This window comes from Rhamphochromis sp. 'chilingali' (genome assembly GCF_963969265.1).
Source record: "Rhamphochromis sp. 'chilingali' genome assembly, chromosome: 22".
NCBI lineage: Eukaryota > Metazoa > Chordata > Actinopteri > Cichliformes > Cichlidae > Rhamphochromis > Rhamphochromis sp. 'chilingali'.
This window is the reverse complement of record NC_137950.1, coordinates 16249066-16270049: the sequence shown is the minus strand read 5'-3', so window position 1 is coordinate 16270049 and position 20984 is coordinate 16249066. Positions and strand designations below refer to the sequence as shown.

General features: G+C 45.1%; 1 long non-coding RNA gene across 1 annotated transcript; it reads right to left on the bottom strand.

Moving 5' to 3' along the window:
* Window positions 1-16134: 16134 nt before the first annotated feature.
* Window positions 16135-17114, bottom strand: LOC308390872. Its single transcript, XR_013970515.1, has 3 exons — window positions 17028-17114; window positions 16824-16941; window positions 16135-16692 (listed from the first exon to the last, which is right to left on the bottom strand). It is a non-coding gene; the product is annotated as an uncharacterized lncRNA (long non-coding RNA).
* Window positions 17115-20984: the final 3870 nt, after the last annotated feature.

Genomic DNA, 20984 nt, shown 5'->3' with positions numbered 1-20984 from the left:
CCCTGCAGGTGTTTCACAGTGCATCAGCCAGATTATGTGTATCATTTCCAAAAGTGTTTTTCTCTGGTATCCGTTCTTCCTCCCTCTCATTTCCCCACCACCTCATCTTCCCCCACCCGATCCATTTTTTTTCAATCTTTGTATATCTATTCTCTCTCTCTCTTTGCCTCTCACTTTCTCTCTCAATCTGTCAGCCTCCATCTTCTTTTCTTTTGCCCTCCATGCTCGCCTTCTCCATCTCCTCTGAATCTTTAACAATCAGCGGCAGCAACAGTTGAAAACTATTTTCTAGCTCCATGCCAAACCCCAGCATCTGAACTTTAAGATCAGAGAAAAAAACATAATGTAGCCTTGATTTCTTGATTTCTTACACCTCTGACAAAGAGTCTTACCCTGGATAGGAGGACTTTAGTCTCATTTGTGCAGCATAAAGGCCTCGGGTTTCTCTTGAGACACTGGATTTTGTTAACTGGGTGCATGAGTTCTTTGTTGCTTGATCAAGAAACAAAGATTAGCGTCTGACGCTAAATCAGACGCTAATCTGATTTACCGTCAAAAACTGCTCTATAATTGCCTCGAATGGGTTCCCTTAACAGACTTATCCCATTTGTGAAAAATGTGTTTGAAAGTGTCACAGGCTGTAGAAGTGGGGGTGAAAAAAAAAAGAAGAAATCATTGTTTAATTGCACGCTTCTGATGAGGATCACAGCGCGATTTAAAATGATAGCAGCTCTGTAATTGTGATGAATGAGGTGTCACAGTGTGTAACAGTGAAGCATTAAGCTCTGTGTTAATTGGCACGACTGACATTACCCGACTGAAGGATAATGGATCCTTTCTGAGCTCGTGAGGAAGTGTTGAGCTCAAGCAATCAACTCAAATCCCCCAACATATCAGTGCACACGGGTAGCAGGCGAAATCGCAAAATATTTAACACACTGTACACACACACAGAAGCAGGCTGAATGCATTCTTTCCTAATCTTTGTTCATCTTCACATATCTGCAGAACATGGATACAGTAAAGTGTTTCCTCAGACAAGCACATCACAAACTTTAATGACATCAAAGAGCCAGCCCTTGCTCTCAGCTCAAAACCTTTTGTTTATTTCCTCTGCTGTACTTCAGCTTTCCCCCGAGTGTAATTTTCTGCAAGCGGCGTGACGTCTTGGCTCTCGCGTCTCTGCTTTTATTTGTAACGCCGACTACTCATGTTTAAGCAGGGAATGTGAAGGTGAGACGTCTGCAAGATGATTTAGATTTTTCATTATTTGCTTTCTCTTTAATATCTACAAATGTTCAGGGAGATTTGCTTTGGCAGAATCCTCTATTGTGTTATATATCACAGTGATGTAATAAATGTGATACAACGGCGACAATTTGGTACGAGAAAAAACTCAATTTGCCAGTTGGTATTCTCTGTGGTGCTGCTGTGTTTCCTCTTCCTCACTTTGTCCCACCCTCGCGGTGTTCATTACAACCCTTTGCTATTGTAAACCTGGTTAGATTCACAGCACTCAAAAGTACAGGGTTCTTTGAATGCATCATAAAGAAATTTCCTGTTCATCAGCGTGTGTTGTGTGGGCTGGAGGCCTTATTTGCTTCCATTTAGTCGGCTACGGCCAATCTCCTTTCGGAACCTAGTGGGTTAGTGAGTGCGAATCGGAGTAGCCTTGTGGTGATTCTACACTGGAAGGCCCTAGACCCATACAATGTAAGTGTTACACTCCACGGAAAGTTTTCCTTCCCCACGAATTGGACAACCCGTGCTTCCCTTCGCTCTCCCCGCTCATACTCCTGTTTTTCGGCCCCACCTGAGCTGCAGGTGATGCCTCCAGGGCAAACCCGGAAATTAAACTACCAGATGAGGGCTGTAAGTATTACACTTGGGGCCAGTAGGGTGGATCACTTTATTGGGATAGAGGGACACACGTCCAGGTTACACTATCGAAGAAGTTTATTGCAGGCAAATATATTACAGTCATACCTCTGTTTCCACCTGCCAGCGTACATTTCCCATAATAGCACCTCCTTACTTTGACATGTTTGTGAAATAATCTGTGCTGTGACCTCTCCTGACAAGAGGTTATGACCAAAACCATTTCCTGCTGTTTCACAGCCTCCCTGGTGATTTCTACTCCTGCTGCCTGGGTGCATTTTTTTCGTTACACATGGCCCTGATCCATCTCAGCCTGACCCCAAGGTCGACCTGTAATTCTGGGGCAGAGATTTCACGATGTGGGAAGAAGGCTATTCTGTGAGTTTGTGACATGTCAGTGCAAAGGGTTAAAACATAAGTCTGTTTGATCCTGGACACAAAAACCCCACCCATTTTACTCCACTTCCTGTTTTCATTTACATCAACAAAACACATTTCATTGGATTGGTCTTGTAATTAGGGATTCCTGCCCATGTGCAAACAATCAAAGGTTGGAAAAGTCCATCTGAATCACTTTGCTGGTCACACTTGAAACACAGATTTAATCCCACAATGACTCAGCAGCACTTTATAATACGGCCTGTATGTAGGGTTGCAAGACCCCTGAATTTAAATTAAATTACAATGTAATTATATCTATCTACAATTAGTTAAAGATATATGCACTAGAATAAAGGGGTAGCAACTTAAGTTTTGAAAGGGAAAAATCATTATACTATAAGTAAAATTAAACAGTTTGCAGGTAATTTTGAATAAATCACAAGTAATTTTAAGTATTGTAGAACCTCATTTAATTTACAGGAAAGTATACAGTACATATATTATTATGTAAGTATTTTAGGTATTTCCTTTTGATCTTTGAACAGTAATTGTGAAAGAAAATTTAAGTTAGACTTTACTCCATTGTTATAAAATCACATAGACCTGAGAAATGTGATAGTGTTTATTTTTTCATGTACGTTAGTAAGAGAGAACAGTATACATACACATCAACATAATTAATATTAAATAAAAATGCAAAAAGGCTAGATAAATCCACTCAATAATATGGCCCGCCCCCCGAAATGTACAGCGTCTTTATCATGTAAGATTATATATAAGTTAACATGAAACTGCACACTAATTAAACATTTTTGAACAGTACTTAAATCTACTTACGGTATAAACATTTCTGTTTCCTGTAAAAAACAGAGTTGTTACCCCCTTTTTCTTGTGTGTCTACTTTTTATTATTTATAGGCAACTATAATTTAATCACAGTTTTGAATGAAATACATTGAAATACGGCCTGTTAACCTTCTTAACACATCTGCCAAACCAGCTCCATACTGACAGCAGGAGCTAAATAAATTATGTACATAAAACAAGAGTATGTACAAATTTGTGCCTTGTTAAAATAGTTAGTAGTTAGTATAGTTAGTATACACTGCCATCAATTTGAATTCAAATGAATAAAGTCCAGCCCAGAGCACTCCTGCACAGACCCTGGAAGCCAAAGACAGCAAGGTCTGAAACTATGAAATGTATGGTCTCAGCAAGTGGAGCCCCATCATCCATCTTTTATATACATTATAGGGCACACACATGCATGCATATGGGCATTTATCTATTATGAATACATGTATCCAACCTTTTTCCTAAGAGCAGTGCAGCAACAACAAAAAAAGTTTTCCCGTTATTAAATTATTGGCTGTATTGGAGCAGCAGTGAGTCTCTGCTGAGCAGGAAAAACTCCCTTTTAAAAGGAAAAAACCTTCAGCAGAACCAGGCTCAGGGAGGGGCAGCCAATCACTGCAATTGGTTAGAGGTCGGGGAAAGAGCGCAGAGGGAGAACGGACAAAGTGCAAACTATTGGAGAGACAGCCGGACTTTTTTCCTTCCTGTCACCTCTGGCATTGCCATGTTACACTGTGGATGATGATAAAAATGAATAAACAGACAAAATAAAAGAAAAAGAAAACTACAATGGTGCTATTCAATAAGGCAAATTTTGGTGTTGATCTGATACCTATTAAATATAGGGCTGATACTGCCACTACCAATACCGATACTGAGAGTTTTTAACCCACAAAGGCAGCTTATGAAGAGGAGAGCAGTGCGTCATGATCCATGAGATGAACCATGATCAATTTGCAAATTCTGAATACATTTTAATGTCCACTAAATCACATAACAGCATTGGTATTGATACTATTGCTATTTGGTTCTATCTGCCCAACTTTAAAATACAAACAGGAGGAGCCTATAGATTTTAAAGAGCTTGTATGGGAGTTTAATGATGAAGCCTTCCCAGGTGTAGCACACTGAGCAATGACAAACTGACGCTGACATTATCACTGTCAGTTGTGTCCTTTGGTTTTTGTAGAGATTAGATAAATGGAACAGAGCCTGTTAATTTGTTACCTGTAAGATTTTGTAACCTCGTAACATGCTTCAGGTATAACATATATCCAATTCAGTCCGTCCAAATCTGGTTTTGAAATCTCCTCAAACAGTTAATGCGATTTCTGTCAAGGTATAAATTTTACTTACTTAGTCTTGAACAAATGTGTTATATTTGGCAATTGTGTAAACAGAGTTGATCCAATAAATGTCACCTGCTCATGCGTCAAATGCGCTCGTGCTGGATAAAACTGACAGCTCTCCTGGACACCTCGTCCCCTGCGGTTAGCTACTGATCCAGCCATGGGAGGTTCACTCCTCCATTAATACTGTACATGTAACACATGCACACCACATGCTCCACACTTCACTGCACACTTCACGTCCTGTGTGGTTCTCAACCTACCCACTCCGTGCTGAGATGTACACACATGACACACATGCACACCCCCACATTCACTTACACTACTTACTAACACACTTGGTTATACATGCAGAGATGCTGGTTGACACAACACATGTGTTTACTGCCCTGAAATAGAGAATGGCTTCAGCATTCATGCAGCAGGTGCTGCAGGATTCACTGTCTGAAGATTCACTGCTGTACGCTTCTGGGACTCAGTGCTGCTATGCTACAATGGCTCTGCAGTGCGGCTGGGATAGTTGGAGTCTAAAATACAACGCTGTTCATTCCATCTGCATATGACACAGAAGATAAATACACACCTTTAATGGAAATCTAACAAAATAAGGTACTGAGGTGTTGTTTCCAAATGAAATTTATGATCTTGGCAGGTATTAAAACTTGGTAAAAACATATGTTACATCCTTTCTTGTTTTCTATTTAGCATTTCATCTGCCTTTGTTCATTTGAGGTTGTGTTTACCTAATTCTAAGACGTGCTTAGGGCCAGATAATTTTTCATTATAGCCTCATGTGCAAAACCTTAGAACTGAACAGATAATAGGTTATTTTTATTATGTATTTTATGCTTTGATTATTTCCTCACTATCACAGTACTCCATACAAACTGGGGGCTACTGGAGATCAGTTATTAGTGTCACATAGCTAGAATTAATCAAACCCTTTTTTATTGTTGCATTTCTTTCCACTTTTTCCTAGTCCTATATTTACTATTTAATTTTTATCTATTTAGCAGACAGCTGTATCCTCTTTATGAATGGCATGGTTTTTGAGATATGTATTGTTTATTGTTGGTTAGTAGATGCTAAATGTTAGATGAACTAACAGTGTCTTTATCAGTACTCTGTTGGGCATTTTCCCCCATAAATGATCTTTTAGATATGTATGAGGAACATTAAAAACACAGATAGACACACACATACACATACATACCCAGCACGCCCCTTCGGGTGGTTTATCCTTCAAGCTCAGGTCCTCTACCAGAGGCCTGGGAGCTTGAGGGTCCTGCGCAGTATCTTAGCTGTTCCCAGGACTGCGCTCTTCTGGACAGAGATCTCCGATGTTGTTCCCGGGATCTGCTGGAGCCACTCGCCTAGCTTGGGAGTCACCGCACCTAGTGCTCCGATTACCACGGGGACCACCGTTACCTTCACCCTCCACATCTTCTCGAGCTCTTCTCTGAGCCCTTGGTATTTCTCGAGCTTCTCGTGTTCCTTCTTCCTGATTTTGCCATCATTCAGGACCGCTATGTGCTATGGGCTTGAAGATGGTCTCTAGTGTTGTACGCCACATCCCCACTGAGTTCCTGATGAAGGCTCTTAGGGTCCTGTTGATCTTGTATAGTTCTAGGGATTCCAGGATCCATATGTGGGGCATTGAGTTATAGGCCTTCTTGTGATCAATCCAGGCAGTGCACAGGTTTGTCAGTCTGGTCTTGCAGTCTCAGCTGATTGTTCCCCACGCACGGGGCGATCCACGTTAACTCGCTAACAGAGATTTGTCATTTTAACGAGATTAACGCTGACTGTACTAATACATAAATTTATATACAGATATAAATTTGTTTGATCAGGCTTTAACAAACTTCACTTTACTTAAGCCTGTGACTAAATGTCAAAGCAAGTTAAGAACTAAAAATTATAATAATTTAGTCTTTTTAAACCACAGCTAAAATGATAATAATTTTTTAAAAAGTGAATAAGTTACTGTGCTGCACATGCATTGGCAGGAAGACAGGAGAAAGCATCTGGCCTCCATAAAGAGCTTTGTCCAGAGTTTGTTGAACGTCAACAATGTTTTGTATGAGAATTTTTTTTCGTTGTATCATGGTTTATACATTTGGTACTAAGGAAAAAAGAACCTCAGTTCAACCCTGAGAGCAGACAAAAATCTCTCTAGGGTTGTGCCAGGAAGAGCATCCAGCATAAAACTCTGCCATATCAAAACATGCTGTGACCCTTTGCAAATAACGTAGCAGTCAAAAGTATCTGTACTTTATTTCTCGAGAGAAGCGAACACTGAATTCCACCATTAGTACCTCATTCAACCTGCGAACCATGGTGGTGTTGATGTCATGGTCTGAGCCTGTTTTGCTTCATATATAGGGCGACCATTTCTGATGAAGCAATGAATTATACCAGCAAATGGGTGCGTGTTGTCACAAAGGTGTTAAAGTGTTGACCCAGAAAACCCCAAACTGCTCCCAATGCATCCATCAGAGTGTGAATATGTGCATGTGTGATAGCTGGAAAGCATTTAAAGGCGTAGAGTAAAACTTGCGTAGTAAAGTGCTTTGAGTGCTCAGTTTGAAACACACTACACTGTACAAGCACCAGTCCATTTACCAAATTCTATGGGAAAATGTCAGAGCACCTATCAGTGAACTGAGTCCTGAAGAAATTGTCATGTGGTGGAATATCAGGAGACAAAACAAATGAGCTTAAACTACTTTAGGTTGATGTCCAGGGCTGGCAACAATTATTTATTAAATCTTATTTAATTAATTGCTGAAAAAAACGGTTAAAATGTTTTGAACACAGATATGTGACTTTCAGCTTTCAAGATCTAACTTATCATCACCAAAAAAATTCATTACAAATGTGTCATATGTTTTATTAAAGGTGCAGCTGTAGCTCAGTAGGCAGAGCAGGTTGCCTGCTAATTGGAAGGTTGGTGTTTTGATCAAGTCCATGTGACAAAGTGTCCTGGGGCAAGATGCTAACCCCCCAGTATTACGAAGTGGCTGATCAACTCTGTCGTGTCTGTCGTGCATTGAGTGTGCAGACTTACAAGAACATTATCAGTATAAGACTCCATTCCCATATTGATCCATGAGACATCCTCATAGTCCTGCATCTTGCATGAATGTGTCACATGTGTCACTTACAGTCCTGGCTTTATGAACCCCTCCATGAACAGGGACATGGGTTAAAAATCAGACTGTGTGGTGGGAGTGAAACCCATGATGAATAGCTCGGATGTGAAATGCAGAAGCTTTCTTTTTTTTCTTTTTTGAACTACTGACTCAGTGAAGAGGAGCACGCAGAGTATCAGAGCATGAGTCTGTCCATGTGAATATACGTGTGGACGTGAATGTGTGTGTGCGTCATGTGTCTACCAGATGGAGCTCTTGACAGTGAACAGTTTGGGGGTGAGGGGGGGAGAGCGACAGAGGCGACATTGAAATGATGTCACTCAGTTCTCTTCCTGTGTCTCTATAATTAAATAAACTCTCTCTCCCTGTCTGCTCCATAGCCCGCTCTCTCCCTCTGTCTCACTCTAATTCCATCAGATCCGGATCCCTTTGCGTACATTGCAGGGGCAGGAGATGTGTGTGTGTGTGTGTGTGTGTGTGTGCGTGCGTGCGTGCGTGCGTGTGTGTGTGTGTGTGTGTATATGTGTATGTGTGTTAGGAGCACATGGGGTTAAACATGCGGATAAGACAGCGAGTGCAGTAAATTCACGGCCTTCTCCGTTTGACAAATGACTCTGTCAGCCTCTGGAAGGGCAGCGGCCCCTCCATCGACCCTCAAGGTGCCCTTCCACACATTCATCTGCCACTGCCAGGATCTAAAGCGCAAGTGCAATAAAGTTTGCGAGAGGATCTGCGGCCTCTGGGGATCACAGTTAACACATTTCATTGTATCCTGCAATGCAGTGCATCCACCTTCCTCAGGGTTAGCTGCAGTGGGAATTAAACTATCAAAAGGGCTAATTTTATGCTGACTTATACAAGATGATTCGTTAAGAGGGAGCACTGAGTCGACAGAGGTTGTGCAAATTCGCCGGGCGTTAAAGCTCTGAGCAGCATTGTTTAAGGTTTGTCCACATGCAACCTTCAGTGTTTAGGCTAGAGAAAATGTATTTTAACATATCATCCAGGGTAGCAATGTGCAGAAATATTCACACAATGACGTCTAGAAACAGAATGATGCTGAAGATAGATAGTGACGTGAAGCTGATTGGACGGACACATGGACATCACTGGTGATGAAAACTGGAGGTGAAAGGGGAGAGCACTGCATCAATATGACACTGAAATGACAGCTGACAGCAGCAGAGAAAGCAACCTAATGACTGGGTGTGAGACACGGGTTATGGTAAAATCTGACAGAAGTCCCCTGCTTGGGTAATGTGATGAGATGGACACAAAGGGAGAGGCAGAAGAAGGGCATAGCTAACAGGAGAACACAATTATCTTCCTTACTGTAATTTTTTACTTAGATTTATGTTACAGAAGAGGAGATGATGCCCACACCTTCTGATAATTTTATTTGTAGTGACTCAGGATCACTTAAAGTCAGGCAAGAGTGTGCAGTTGCATAAGGTCACTTTACCCTTGAGTCTTTATGAGCTATATCTTTATAGCTCCTTTTAGACATAGGATACATAACATTGTTAGCATCATTGGCACAGGTCACTTTTATATTACTGTCTCTCACAGCTCCTGATTCAACCAAGCTGCTGTCCTGAAATTAACATTTGTATGATTTCCCCCAGGGTAAATACTGCTTCAGCCAATCAGTGTTTTTAATGTCATCACAGAGAGTCCCTGCTGTCATTAAACAAAAACTACAGAAACTTAAGGACAGCATGAGGGTTTAGGATTTACTTATTGGTTTACACCTCTCTGCTACTGCAGCTTTGTTGTTATTATCATGACATGATGATATTAAAATGTTCTTAGGCCCAGTAATATCAATGAACGTCTCCATTTTGAAACATAGTACGAGCAGGATTTACAAAATGGACTTAATGCGTTTTATTTAATTTCACCCAAAACAAATGACTAAGCCTATTAGCTCAGTAGGAAAGTGTTTGGAGAGGACTAGTCACAAAAACTGCTTTGCCAGTATAACATCAGGCCAGTTAAAATTCCGAGACATTGATCTGGTCGGTCAGGTAGCAGATGGGGGTGCTGATCAGTTTCAGCTGCTTCAGTGTTGATGACAGTGATAGTGACAGTGAGACAACCCCCCAAACAGGAAACATTTTACAGGTAGAGGCCACTGAGTTGGGCCAGTGTCCTTACTCGTAGTGTGAGGCGATACATGGACCCTACAGAGGTTGCACAGGTATCCAGAATGGTACATGTGCATACCTTTGTGAGAAGGTTTGCTGTGTCTTCCAACATAGTCTCAAGAACATGCAGCAGATTCAAGGAGACAGGCAGTTGCTCTAGGAGGGCTGGAGAAGGCCGTGGAAGGTACTCAACTCATCTGGAGGACCAGTCTCTGCTCTTTTGTACAAGGATGCTGATTGCTAGAGCTACCAAAGGACTTCCATGAGCCCAATGGTGTAAATGTCTATGGTCAAACAATCAGAAACAGACTTCATTAGGGGCTACTGTCCTCTAGTGTGCCCTGTGCTCACTACCTGGCACCATGGAGTCTGATTGGCATGTGGCAGGTGTGGAAGAGTCTGGAAAAGCCAAGGAGAAAATTATGCTGCCTGTAACATCATTCAGCATGACCGATTTGGCAGGGGTTCAGTGATGGTCTGTGGAGGCATATCCATGCGGAGCACCAACAGGCCTTTACAGGCAACAGCAACATGACTGCCATTAGCTATCAGAATGAAATCCTTGATCCCACTGCCAAATTCTAGGCTGGGTTGTGGGTTCCTGCACACAATTCCTGGCCTTAAGTGGTGAGAATATGCAGTAAGTTCCTGCATGATGAATGAACTGATACCATTTTCTGGCCCCTAGCACACCTGACAAAAATCCAGCAGGACACCTTTGACATTTTGATTCAATCTATCTAATGCCGACCATGTCAGTTTTTTACTTTGACTCTCGTGATGTCTTTAAATTCATCCCTCTGCAAGTTGATAGTTTTTCTTTCCATCAAACGATGTGGCATACTGTCTGTGAAGGTTCTCAGTCATCCAGGTTATCGTAGTCTAAGGAGCTTGGAAAGAAAAGGACTTCTTTGAGTTGCTTGAAGACGTTTCACCTCTCATCCATGAAGCTTCTTCAGTTCTAAGGTAAATGGTGGACAGTCCCAGATTTAAGCCCTATGGGAGTTTCCTCCAAGAGGGACATGGACGTCCTACCTAATCACATGAGCCAAGGTGTGAAAACGGGTGTAGGTGACAATCAGCCAAGGTTTCGGGTGTCATGGTCCTGGGCCATGTGGGCCCAGTATTCTTAGTTCCTTGTATTTTTGTATTTCGTTCCTTATTTAGGCCATGTTTTCTGAGTTGCCCTGTTGTGTTGTTCCCTAAGTGTTTTCCCTTCATGGCTTTTACCCCCTGTGTGCCCCTCTGTGTATCTGTGAGCCCTCGTCTCTCCTTATGTTTTATTCCATGTTTCCCCTGCCCATTATGTCTAAGTTCTCCCCGTTCTCTCTCTCCCCCCTGTGTGCCCTCTATGTATTTATGAGCCCTCGTCTCCCTTTGTGGTTGTTTCATGTTTCCCCAGCCCGTTATGTCTGTGTTTTCCCCGTGCTCTCTCTCCTCCTGTCTGAACCTCTGTGCCTGTACATGTCATGTTCAGTTCACCCCGCCCTGTCTCGTTATGATTATCAGTGTCACCTGTGTTCCCCGTGTGTGCCCACTTTCCTCGTTTACCCTCTGTGTATTTCTGTCTGAGTCTCCCTCTGTTCGGCGTCGCGTTCTCCCTCATGCCGTGTGTGGTTCTCCCCGTGTCTTCCGGTATATGTTACTTTAGCTTTTCCCAGTTTAGTGTAGTTTTGCATTGCTTTTGTATCATCGTTATTGTTTATCACCTGTCAGCAATAAAGCTGCATTTTGAGTTTATCCCCCGTGTCTGTGAGTTTGCAATTTGGGTCCTCATCCTGCCTGCCACACGGCCGAATCATGACAGAAGAACGCGACCACAACATGGACCCAGCAGTTCACAACCCCTCCGCGGACCTCCAGGACGACGCGACCATGTCGGACTCAGCGGACATTTCAGAGGAGGTAGGGGAGGAGCTGAACCGGCTCTGCCGCATTATGGATCGCATCATCGGATGCGCGGATCCAAGTGTGGTTTCCACAGGATTGGCGGCCGTGGACGCCGTTTTGTTGCGGGAGCCACGGTTGCGACAGCTCCCCCACCTCGTCGAGGCGTTTGACTCCCTGGGCCCCCTTAAGGAGGAGCTTCGTGCCCGTGCGCTGGCCCAGAGGGTCCTGAATGCCGCCTCAGCACCCACACCTCCGTCCCGTGAACGGGTGTCATCGCCGCTGTCTCATGAGCCAGTAGCGGTCAGAGTTGGAACGGTGAGGCTCGCCACAGACACACCTTCCGCCCGCACCCCGCCGGCTTCCGCGTCTTCACCGCGGTCTGGCCGCACGGCGTGGCGCACAGAGACAACGGAAGCCATAGACTTTGGCGAGGAAGAGCGGCAGCAGGTGTTACGGACTTATCGGGAGGACGAGCTCCGGCGGAAACCCTGGCTCATCCCGGAGGAGGACCTCTCACCTGCTGCACAGCCTACCAGCCGCTCGCCGTCTCCGATCCGCTTAGGCTATTTTTCGCCTGTCTCATTTCTGGCAAGGATGGGGGCGGACGACGGGGAACTCACCACTACGTCACCCTCTGTGTTGGCGCCATCAGCGCCCATCGCGCCAGCTTCCTCTGCTCGAAGGAGGCGGCGCGCCCGCCGCCATAAACCGGACAATGCTAAAACTACAAAACATGAAGTGGACGGCGGGTTCATTTTTGATAGAGCTATTTTTGTCGACCCTGAGCCTGCTCCTTTTCCTGCTCGTGTTTCTCCTCCCAGGCCAGTTCAGTTAGCTCCCTCGCAGCCACCCTCAGTTCAGTTAGCTCCCTCGCAGCCACCCTCAGTTCAGTTAGCTCCCTCGCAGCCACCCTCAGTTCAGTTAACTCCCTCGCAGCCACCCTCAGTTCAGTTAGCTCCCTCGCAGCCACCCTCAGTTCAGTTAGCTCCCTCGCAGCCACCCTCAGTTCAGTTAGCTCCCTCGCAGCCACCCTCAGTTCAGTTAGCTCCCTCGCAGCCACCCTCAGTTCAGTTAGCTCCCTCGCAGCCACTCTCAGTTCAGTTAGCTCCCTCGCAGCCACTCTCAGTTCAGTTAGCTCCCTCGCATCCACCCTCAGTTCAGTTAGCTCCCTCGCAGCCACCCTCAGTTCAGTCTCCAGTGTCACCCCCAGTTCAGTCTCCAGTAGCTCCAGTGCCGCCTGTAGCGCAGGCCCCAGTAGCTCCAGTGCCGCCTGTAGCGCAGGCCCCAGTAGCTCCAGTGCCGCCTGTAGCGCAGGCCCCAGTAGCTCCAGTGCCGCCTGTAGCGCAGGCCCCAGTAGCTCCAGTGCCGCCTGTAGCGCAGGCCCCAGTAGCTCCAGTGCCTCCTGTAGCCCAGTCCCCAGTAGCTCCTGTAGCCCAGTCCCCGATAGCAGTATGGTCCGCTGGTCAGCTTAACATTCAGCCAGGGGTCCCAAATCTCCCTGGCTCTGCATCAGCTCCTGCTGGGAGCTCGGATGAGCTCATCCAGGACTCCGCGGCTCCCACGCCGCCATCTACCTCATCCGCTGGAGGGTCCGAGGGGCCCGTTCAGCCTCCTGTCTCCGCTGGAGGGTCCGAGGGGCCCGTTCAGCCTCCTGTCTCCGCTGGAGGGTCCGAGGGGCCCGTTCAGCCTCCTGTCTCCGCTGGAGGGTCCGAGGGGCCCGTTCAGCCTCCTGTCTCCGCTGGAGGGTCCGAGGGGCCCGTTCAGCCACCAGCTGCTCCACCGGCAGCCTCGTCCACGTTCGCTGCAGCTCTAGCGTCTTCGTCTTCGCCTGGCCCGGCTTCATCTTCGCCTGGCCCGGCTTCATCTTCGCCTGGCCCGGCTTCAGCCTCGCCTGCCGCAGCCTCCGAGTCTTCAGCCTCGCCTGCCGCAGCCTCCGAGTCTTCAGCCTCGTCTGCTGCGGCCTCAGCCTGTGCTTCGTCTGCTGCGGCCTCAGCCTCAGAGTCTTCGTCTGCTGCGGCCTCAGCCTCAGAGTCTTCGTCTGCTGCGGCCTCAGCCTCAGAGTCTTCGTCTGCTGCGGCCTCAGAGTCTTCGTCTGCTGCGGCCTCAGCCTCAGAGTCTTCGTCCTCGTCTGGCCCAGCCTCAGAGTCTTCGTCCTCGTCTGGCCCAGCCTCAGAGTCTTCGTCCTCGTCTGGCCCAGCTCCAACTTTGGCTTCTGCTCCTCCTGGTCCAGCCTCAGCCTCTGCAGCGACGCCTGGTCCGGCCCCCGCATCGCCATCGGCTGGTCCTGCCTCGTCTGGTCCTGCCTCGACTGGTCCTGTGCCCACCAGGCCATGGCCAGCACGCCTGAGACTGGAGAGCCGCCGCTGCCTTCCGCGCGGTCGGCCCCCTGAACTGCTCCGTCGTCTCCTTCGTCGCCGCCGCTGCCTTCCGCGCGGCCGGCCCCCTGAACTGCTCCGTCGTCTCCTTCGTCGCCGCCGCTGCCTTCCGCGCGGCCGGCCCCCTGAACTGCTCCGTCGTCTCCTTCGTCGCCGCCGCTGCCTTCCGCGCGGCCGGCCTCTTGAACTGCTCCGTCGTCTCCTTCGCCGCCGCCGCTGCCTTCCGCGCGGCCGGCCTCCGGACCAGCTCTGCCACCTGTGCCACCCGCCTGGTCGGCCCCCCGACCGTGTGACCCGTGAACTCTTGTGCCTGTGGGCTCTGGGTCGGCCCCCTGAACTTTATTTTGACTATGGTCATGTGCTCCCGTGTTTTCTGTTGTTTGTTTTGTTTCCCGTTCTGGTCCCTCCGTCCTGGTCCCCCGCCTCCCGCCCTGGGTGGGTTGTTTTCTGTTTTTGTTTTTGTTTCTCGGGTTTGGGCTGTCGGGAGCCAGCCCTTTAGGGGGGGGTGATGTCATGGTCCTGGGCCATGTGGGCCCAGTATTCTTAGTTCCTTGTATTTTTGTATTTCGTTCCTTATTTAGGCCATGTTTTCTGAGTTGCCCTGTTGTGTTGTTCCCTAAGTGTTTTCCCTTCATGGCTTTTACCCCCTGTGTGCCCCTCTGTGTATCTGTGAGCCCTCGTCTCTCCTTATGTTTTATTCCATGTTTCCCCTGCCCATTATGTCTAAGTTCTCCCCGTGCTCTCTCTCCCCCCTGTGTGCCCTCTATGTATTTATGAGCCCTCGTCTCCCTTTGTGGTTGTTTCATGTTTCCCCAGCCCGTTATGTCTGTGTTTTCCCCGTGCTCTCTCTCCTCCTGTCTGAACCTCTGTGCCTGTACATGTCATGTTCAGTTCACCCCACCCTGTCTCGTTATGATTATCAGTGTCACCTGTGTTCCCCGTGTGTGCCCACTTTCCTCGTTTACCCTCTGTGTATTTCTGTCTGAGTCTCCCTCTGTTCGGCGTCGCGTTCTCCCTCATGCCGTGTGTGGTTCTCCCCGTGTCTTCCGGTATATGTTACTTTAGCTTTTCCCAGTTTAGTGTAGTTTTGCATTGCTTTTGTATCATCGTTATTGTTTATCACCTGTCAGCAATAAAGCTGCATTTTGAGTTTATCCCCCGTGTCTGTGAGTTTGCAATTTGGGTCCTCATCCTGCCTGCCACACGGCCGAATCATGACATCGGGAGAATCCGCTGTGATACCTAGCCCCACCATATAGCCCACCAAGTCTTGTCTTCTATGTTGTGCCATGCGTTTATGAAGTGGCTGATTGGTCTCTCCAATGTAGAGGTCTGAGCATTCTTTGCTACACTGTACAGCATACACTATGTTGCTAAGGTTGTGTTTTGGAGTTCTGTCTGACTGACTGTCAGATGTAGATTACTGTTACTAAAAGCTTACTGTCGTTCAGCCTGAAATGACAGTATAGCAAAAAATATAAAATTACAGTGAAGTTACTGTAAATAGTTTTTTGCAGTAACTTTATTGGCAGCTAGCAGCCAGTGAATACTCTAAAATTGACAGTAACCCGTTTACAGTGTTTCTGTGATGTTAACAAGTCATCTGTGGTACTGGACACACTGCTGCTCTGCTAGGTTGGATAACTTAGGCCAGGGCTGCCCAATCCCAGTCCTCGAGAGCTACTATCCTGCAGCTTTTAGATGCATCCCTACTCCAACACAGCTGAATCAAATGAATGGCTTGTTATCAGGCCTTTGCCAAACACGATGGCATGCTGAAGAGGTAATCAAACCATTTGATTCAGCTGTGTTGGAGTAGGGATGCATCTAAAAGCTGCAGGACGGTAGCTCTCGAGGACCGGGATTGGGCACCCCTGACTTAGGCTAACTACCTTAACTTAGCTAACCTATGTTTGATGCTGACCATCAAAGTAAACAGAAGAAGTAATGTGATGCTCTTAGAACTTACATTACTCAAGTATCTGTCACTTAGCCTTAACAGTTAAAGCTGGACTAGAAGCATTTAGTTAGTTAGTTTTATCTTTACACCCAGACTCTTTCTCTTTTTATCCTTTCTCTTATCACTCTGAGAAAGATAATACTAGTGATGGGCAGATGAAGCCCCATGAAGCACTGAAGCTTTTCATCCAATTGGTTCACCCCAACGCGAAGCTTCATGAAGCTTCATTTGCTCTAGCAGGACACCTACTGGACGTAAAAATAATAGCTGGCATGAATTTGAAGAGTGTGGCATTTTGCACACAGCCTGTAAATGTCAACAACAAAAGGAGTGTGTAAAACATGTATATTGTAGTGATGCAGTATACTGTGTATATTTATAGTGGCAGTATGGGAAATGATTATTTGGAAATGCTTGAAATGGAAATGATCATTTACTGTGAGGTGAGGTGTGGTTGGGGTGTGGACAGTGGTTGTGCTTTTGTAACGTTGAGGTATGGACAGCTACACAGTCCTGCCTGTTCACATTTTATTCTGTAAAAACTAAATTTTCACTGCTTTTATGACCTTTTTAGTGGGGAGAACATAGCTAGGATTTAATGATTTAACAAATCTTTTGAATCCTTTGTCCTCCACAATGCTAAATGGCTGGGAGTCCTCAATCACCATGCTGACCAGGTCTTCATCTATTTGAGATTGTTCTCCTGAGGAAAGACAATAAAGATAAAGCACAAATATAAATATCACATACGTAACTTATAACAGTTGTATAATATTGTTATATCATTTAGTAACATTACTGCATGCTATATTATCATGGCATTTGATGGCTCACCTGGTCTTGCTCCACAATCGGTGTCCCCCTTATTCTCATGCAAAGCTCTGTAGTGCCTAAGCATGGATGAGGTGTTGTTGTTATATCCCAGCTCCCTGGCACATAGAAAACACTTCACCTTGTACAAAAGTCAAGACAGCTCAACATAAATTGTATTGCAGCATCAGTATTATGAAAATACATCTTCTGTAGAAATTTACATACCTTGTTGGGAGGAATAAGATCAAAATGTTCCCACACAGGGGAGGACATCCTCCTCTTCTTAGCTGGCTCCATTCTCTCCTGACTTTCTCTCCTCACTCTCATAAACTTCCAAACGGTCTCCAAACTCTCACTAACCGCAACTCTCCATCAAACACCCACATTTTTGAATGAAGTCTGAGGGGTTTATATCGCTGTCATAGCTCGCGGCAAAGTTCGAACCACTTCATGAACCAGTCACGTGGTACAGCCGGGCAGCGAGGCTTCGGACGTCATCATTTTCAGCTCCTCCCATAAATGAAGCAAGCCTCGATACGCGCTTCGCGGAAACGCCCCCTCCATTACTCGACACACGCTCCGAAGCCTCGATACAGAACGTCCCATCACTAGATAATACCCTTCGTTTTCATTGAGTGGCTTTCCTCATTGAAATTGGGTTTGTTTAAACAGAATCATGCAGGCCACTTGCAACTGAAGTGAGTGCGGTCAAGTGGGGCCCCCATAGGGAGGTCAGGTCTCTCCGACTGTCACTGCAAATGTTGCATATTGCTCACTGCTGTAGTTTGAAGTTTTGCAGCCATCAAAAGCTCCCTCCACTGCAGCTCTGTACATTCAGACATAAAGCCATGTTCAGATCCTGTCAGATTAATGGGAAGGAGCTCATGTCTGCAAGGGGCTTATGCAAAACATAAAAGCAATCAGGCTTTTGTACCATCGATGCATCCCAGGTTTGTCATCCTCCTTTTGTGGTGGTAACACCTATAGTTTTAAGAGTCTTCAAACTAGCCTTAATAATTTCTGTGAAGTGTCTAAACACGCCTGAGGGCAGAACTGTTTATAGCTGAAGGTGGGAGAGAAACTGCCATAACTGAGCAGTGAGATGAGTCATCAAAATGGGGACAACAGGGGACACATTCAGGCACACTGTCCTCCAGTGTCTTCATGCTACTGCACTTTTTTGAATGCATGAAAAGTGACTGGAGGGAGCATTTAATTTTAACCTCTGCACATGTAGTGGATCACTGTCTAATAACTGTGCAAATGAGGAAAACAGAGCAGTTTAAGGCAGGCTGACACTTTTATTAAGGGATATAAAATTGTACTTGGTTAGTTGTATTTTTAAGGTAAATGTAATTGTCTACCTACATAGACAATTACTGCCTACATTTAAAATTGCTTATTGACATTTCAGAGATAAGAAACAGTTTTTCAGGAGGAGTCATTTTATCTCGTCTCACTACAAATGCTGGGAAGAAAATTAAAAAACAAACAAACAAACAAACAAACAAAACGTTGTTTAAATGATGCTTTACATTTTAAAAAGTGAATTTTAAATTCACTGAATGATTGGCCCATTCTTCCTCGGGCTAAATTAAACACTTTCCTTTCCAAAACCTTATTAAAAGATGTTTTCAGTGATGACATTTGGAAATGAAAATCTAATCAAAACCATCAAACAGCTCAGCTCTCAAATATTGACTTTCTGCACCCATTAAGGGAAAAAAAGAAAAGCGAATTAGATTTTCAAAGTAAATTTGAACTGCTCCATAACACGAGGTGGTTTAGCTGAATCCGAGTGAATTACAGGAGAGGGAGGGGGGAGCACTTCCATTAGGTTGGATGATGTGTGACAGCAGGGGGAAATGAGTTAGTTTGGAGTGGGCGGCCGGGATGTGACTCCCTGCGTTGGAGAGGGATAAGGGGCTCTGTTTGATAGAGTTTGGTCAAAGTGGACTGGTAGAGTTGAGCTTTGCTGTTATGAAAGCAGCTCTGAAATGGAAGCATGTGGGCGCCAAGTGCCTCATCGAACACTTGCTTATCTAATTGCACATCGACAAGTGGGGAAGGGGATGGGGTGGGGTGGGTGGGAGTATAACAGGGAATTAGCTCTCACTCCGTTTCTGCGTTCATTCATCCCCTGCCTATTGCAATTCCTTCATATGAAATCCATATTATTGCTTGTGTGTTTTGTGGTTTCCTGTGCCAGCCTTTGTTGTCATTTGCTCTGAGGACATAATTAAGGTTATTTACTCATCTGAGTCACTGAGTGTCTGTTTTCGTTCAGCTCATACTGTACTTTCGTGTGCGTGAACTGGGTCTCCCTTTGCTCATAAATGCTGCCGCAGTGACTCGGATTTAAGATCTAGATAACTAGTGTGAAGATTCAATACAACAGCTCCCCTGGTGGACAATCACAACAGTTCACTTGAGTTTTAGGCATTTGCGAGATTGCTTTGGTCTTTCACTGCCGTAGTCTGCTTTACTCTTGCAGTAGATGTTGAGAAAAAGTGTTGCCAACGATGAGAGATCTCAGGACGGATATGTAGTGTTTATATAGTTTTAGTAAAAACTTTTATGGACTTTGGAGGACTTTTATTGGTTGGCACCAAAGATTATTGGCCATTATCCAAGAAAATGTGAAATATGGCCACAATCTCCCCTTCTGTTCCTGGAGTATTTTTTTAAATAACAGCTTGAAAAAGCCTGTAATCGCTTCATCATATTATCCTCTTAGACATCTGTGTGACATTTTATCATCATAAGAGGAATTTATTCTTGAGTTTTGGTTAAAAAGGGGGTTTTTTTTGAAGTCATAATGACCTTTACTTTTGACCAACAAACTTTTAATACTTCATCCTTGAGTCACAATGAAGGTTTGTACTGAATTTAAAGAACTTTGAACAAACACAAGGTTAAGGATTTTCTTTTAAATCTATGAAAAGAATAATAGTCAACTAAATTCTGGAAAAGCATAAATGAGAATACAGCATGTGACGCCATATGGTAGTGTCACGTATCAGAAGATTATACCAGCCTCCACTTTATTTTTCATGATCTTTATTAAACTGACATTTGATTTTCGTGTTTGTCTTTGTAAAGGAGGATTAGCTGTCCCAGGTGAAATGCAGCTGCTGCACAAATTTCATAATACTGCCTCAAAGAGCACAGAGTACTTTAGCATTGCTACCTCACAGGAACAAGGTGCAGAGTCCAAAGATATGCTTGTTAAGTTAACTAGCGACTCTAAATTGACAGTAGGTGTGAATGTGAGGATAAATGCTTGTCTGCCGCTCTGTGTTAGTCCTGTGTTGGTGTGTGTAAGGTGTACCACCATCTCCCACTGGACTGGAAAGTGATTTGCTTTCAGTGTGTTTACTCGTTGATTTTAGTGGTGAAAAATGTCCTTTAACATCCATGTTAAAAGTGGTGCATTCCTGATAATGAGACAAATGCATCAAAATAAATAATATTCCTCATTCATCTTATCTTAGTAATACAGTGCACAAGAAAAATTAAAAAACACACACACACATTTTAAATACTGTACCAGAAAAATCTTGAGCAAAAGGGCACTGATTGCATCTTTTCACTGTGCTACAGTTTTGTTAATTTAAATAAAATCATAAAAAATCAGGTCTTTAGTCCCCTGACTTGAGTTTACCTGGTAGAAGCAGAATAGTCTTTCACTCCATTCACAGCTGGATGTGACTAAATCTTGGATGCAGTGTGGATATTGCAATTATTTAGAAAAATAATTGCCTCAGGAGATAATAAATAATAATAATAATAATGGATTGTATTTATATAGCGCTTTTTGGGACCCCTCAAAGCGCTTTACAATACCACTATTCATTCACGCTCACATTCATACACTGGTAAAGACAAGCTACAGTTGTAGCCACAGCTGCCCTGGGGCAGACTGACAGAGGCGAGGCTGCCATATCACGCCATCGGCCCCTCTGGCCATCACCAGTAGGCGGTAGGTGAAGTGTCTTGCCCAAGGACACAACAACCTTCCGATTACAAGACGAACACCCAACTCTTGAGCCACACAGCTGCTGTCCACTGTGCTGAGCATTTTCCTGAAGCCTTCATTACTGACCGTGTCCACTGAACACAGTCAGTAATATAGGGCATGTAGACCTATTTGTGATTTCAGTGTGTCTTTGAGAGCCGATA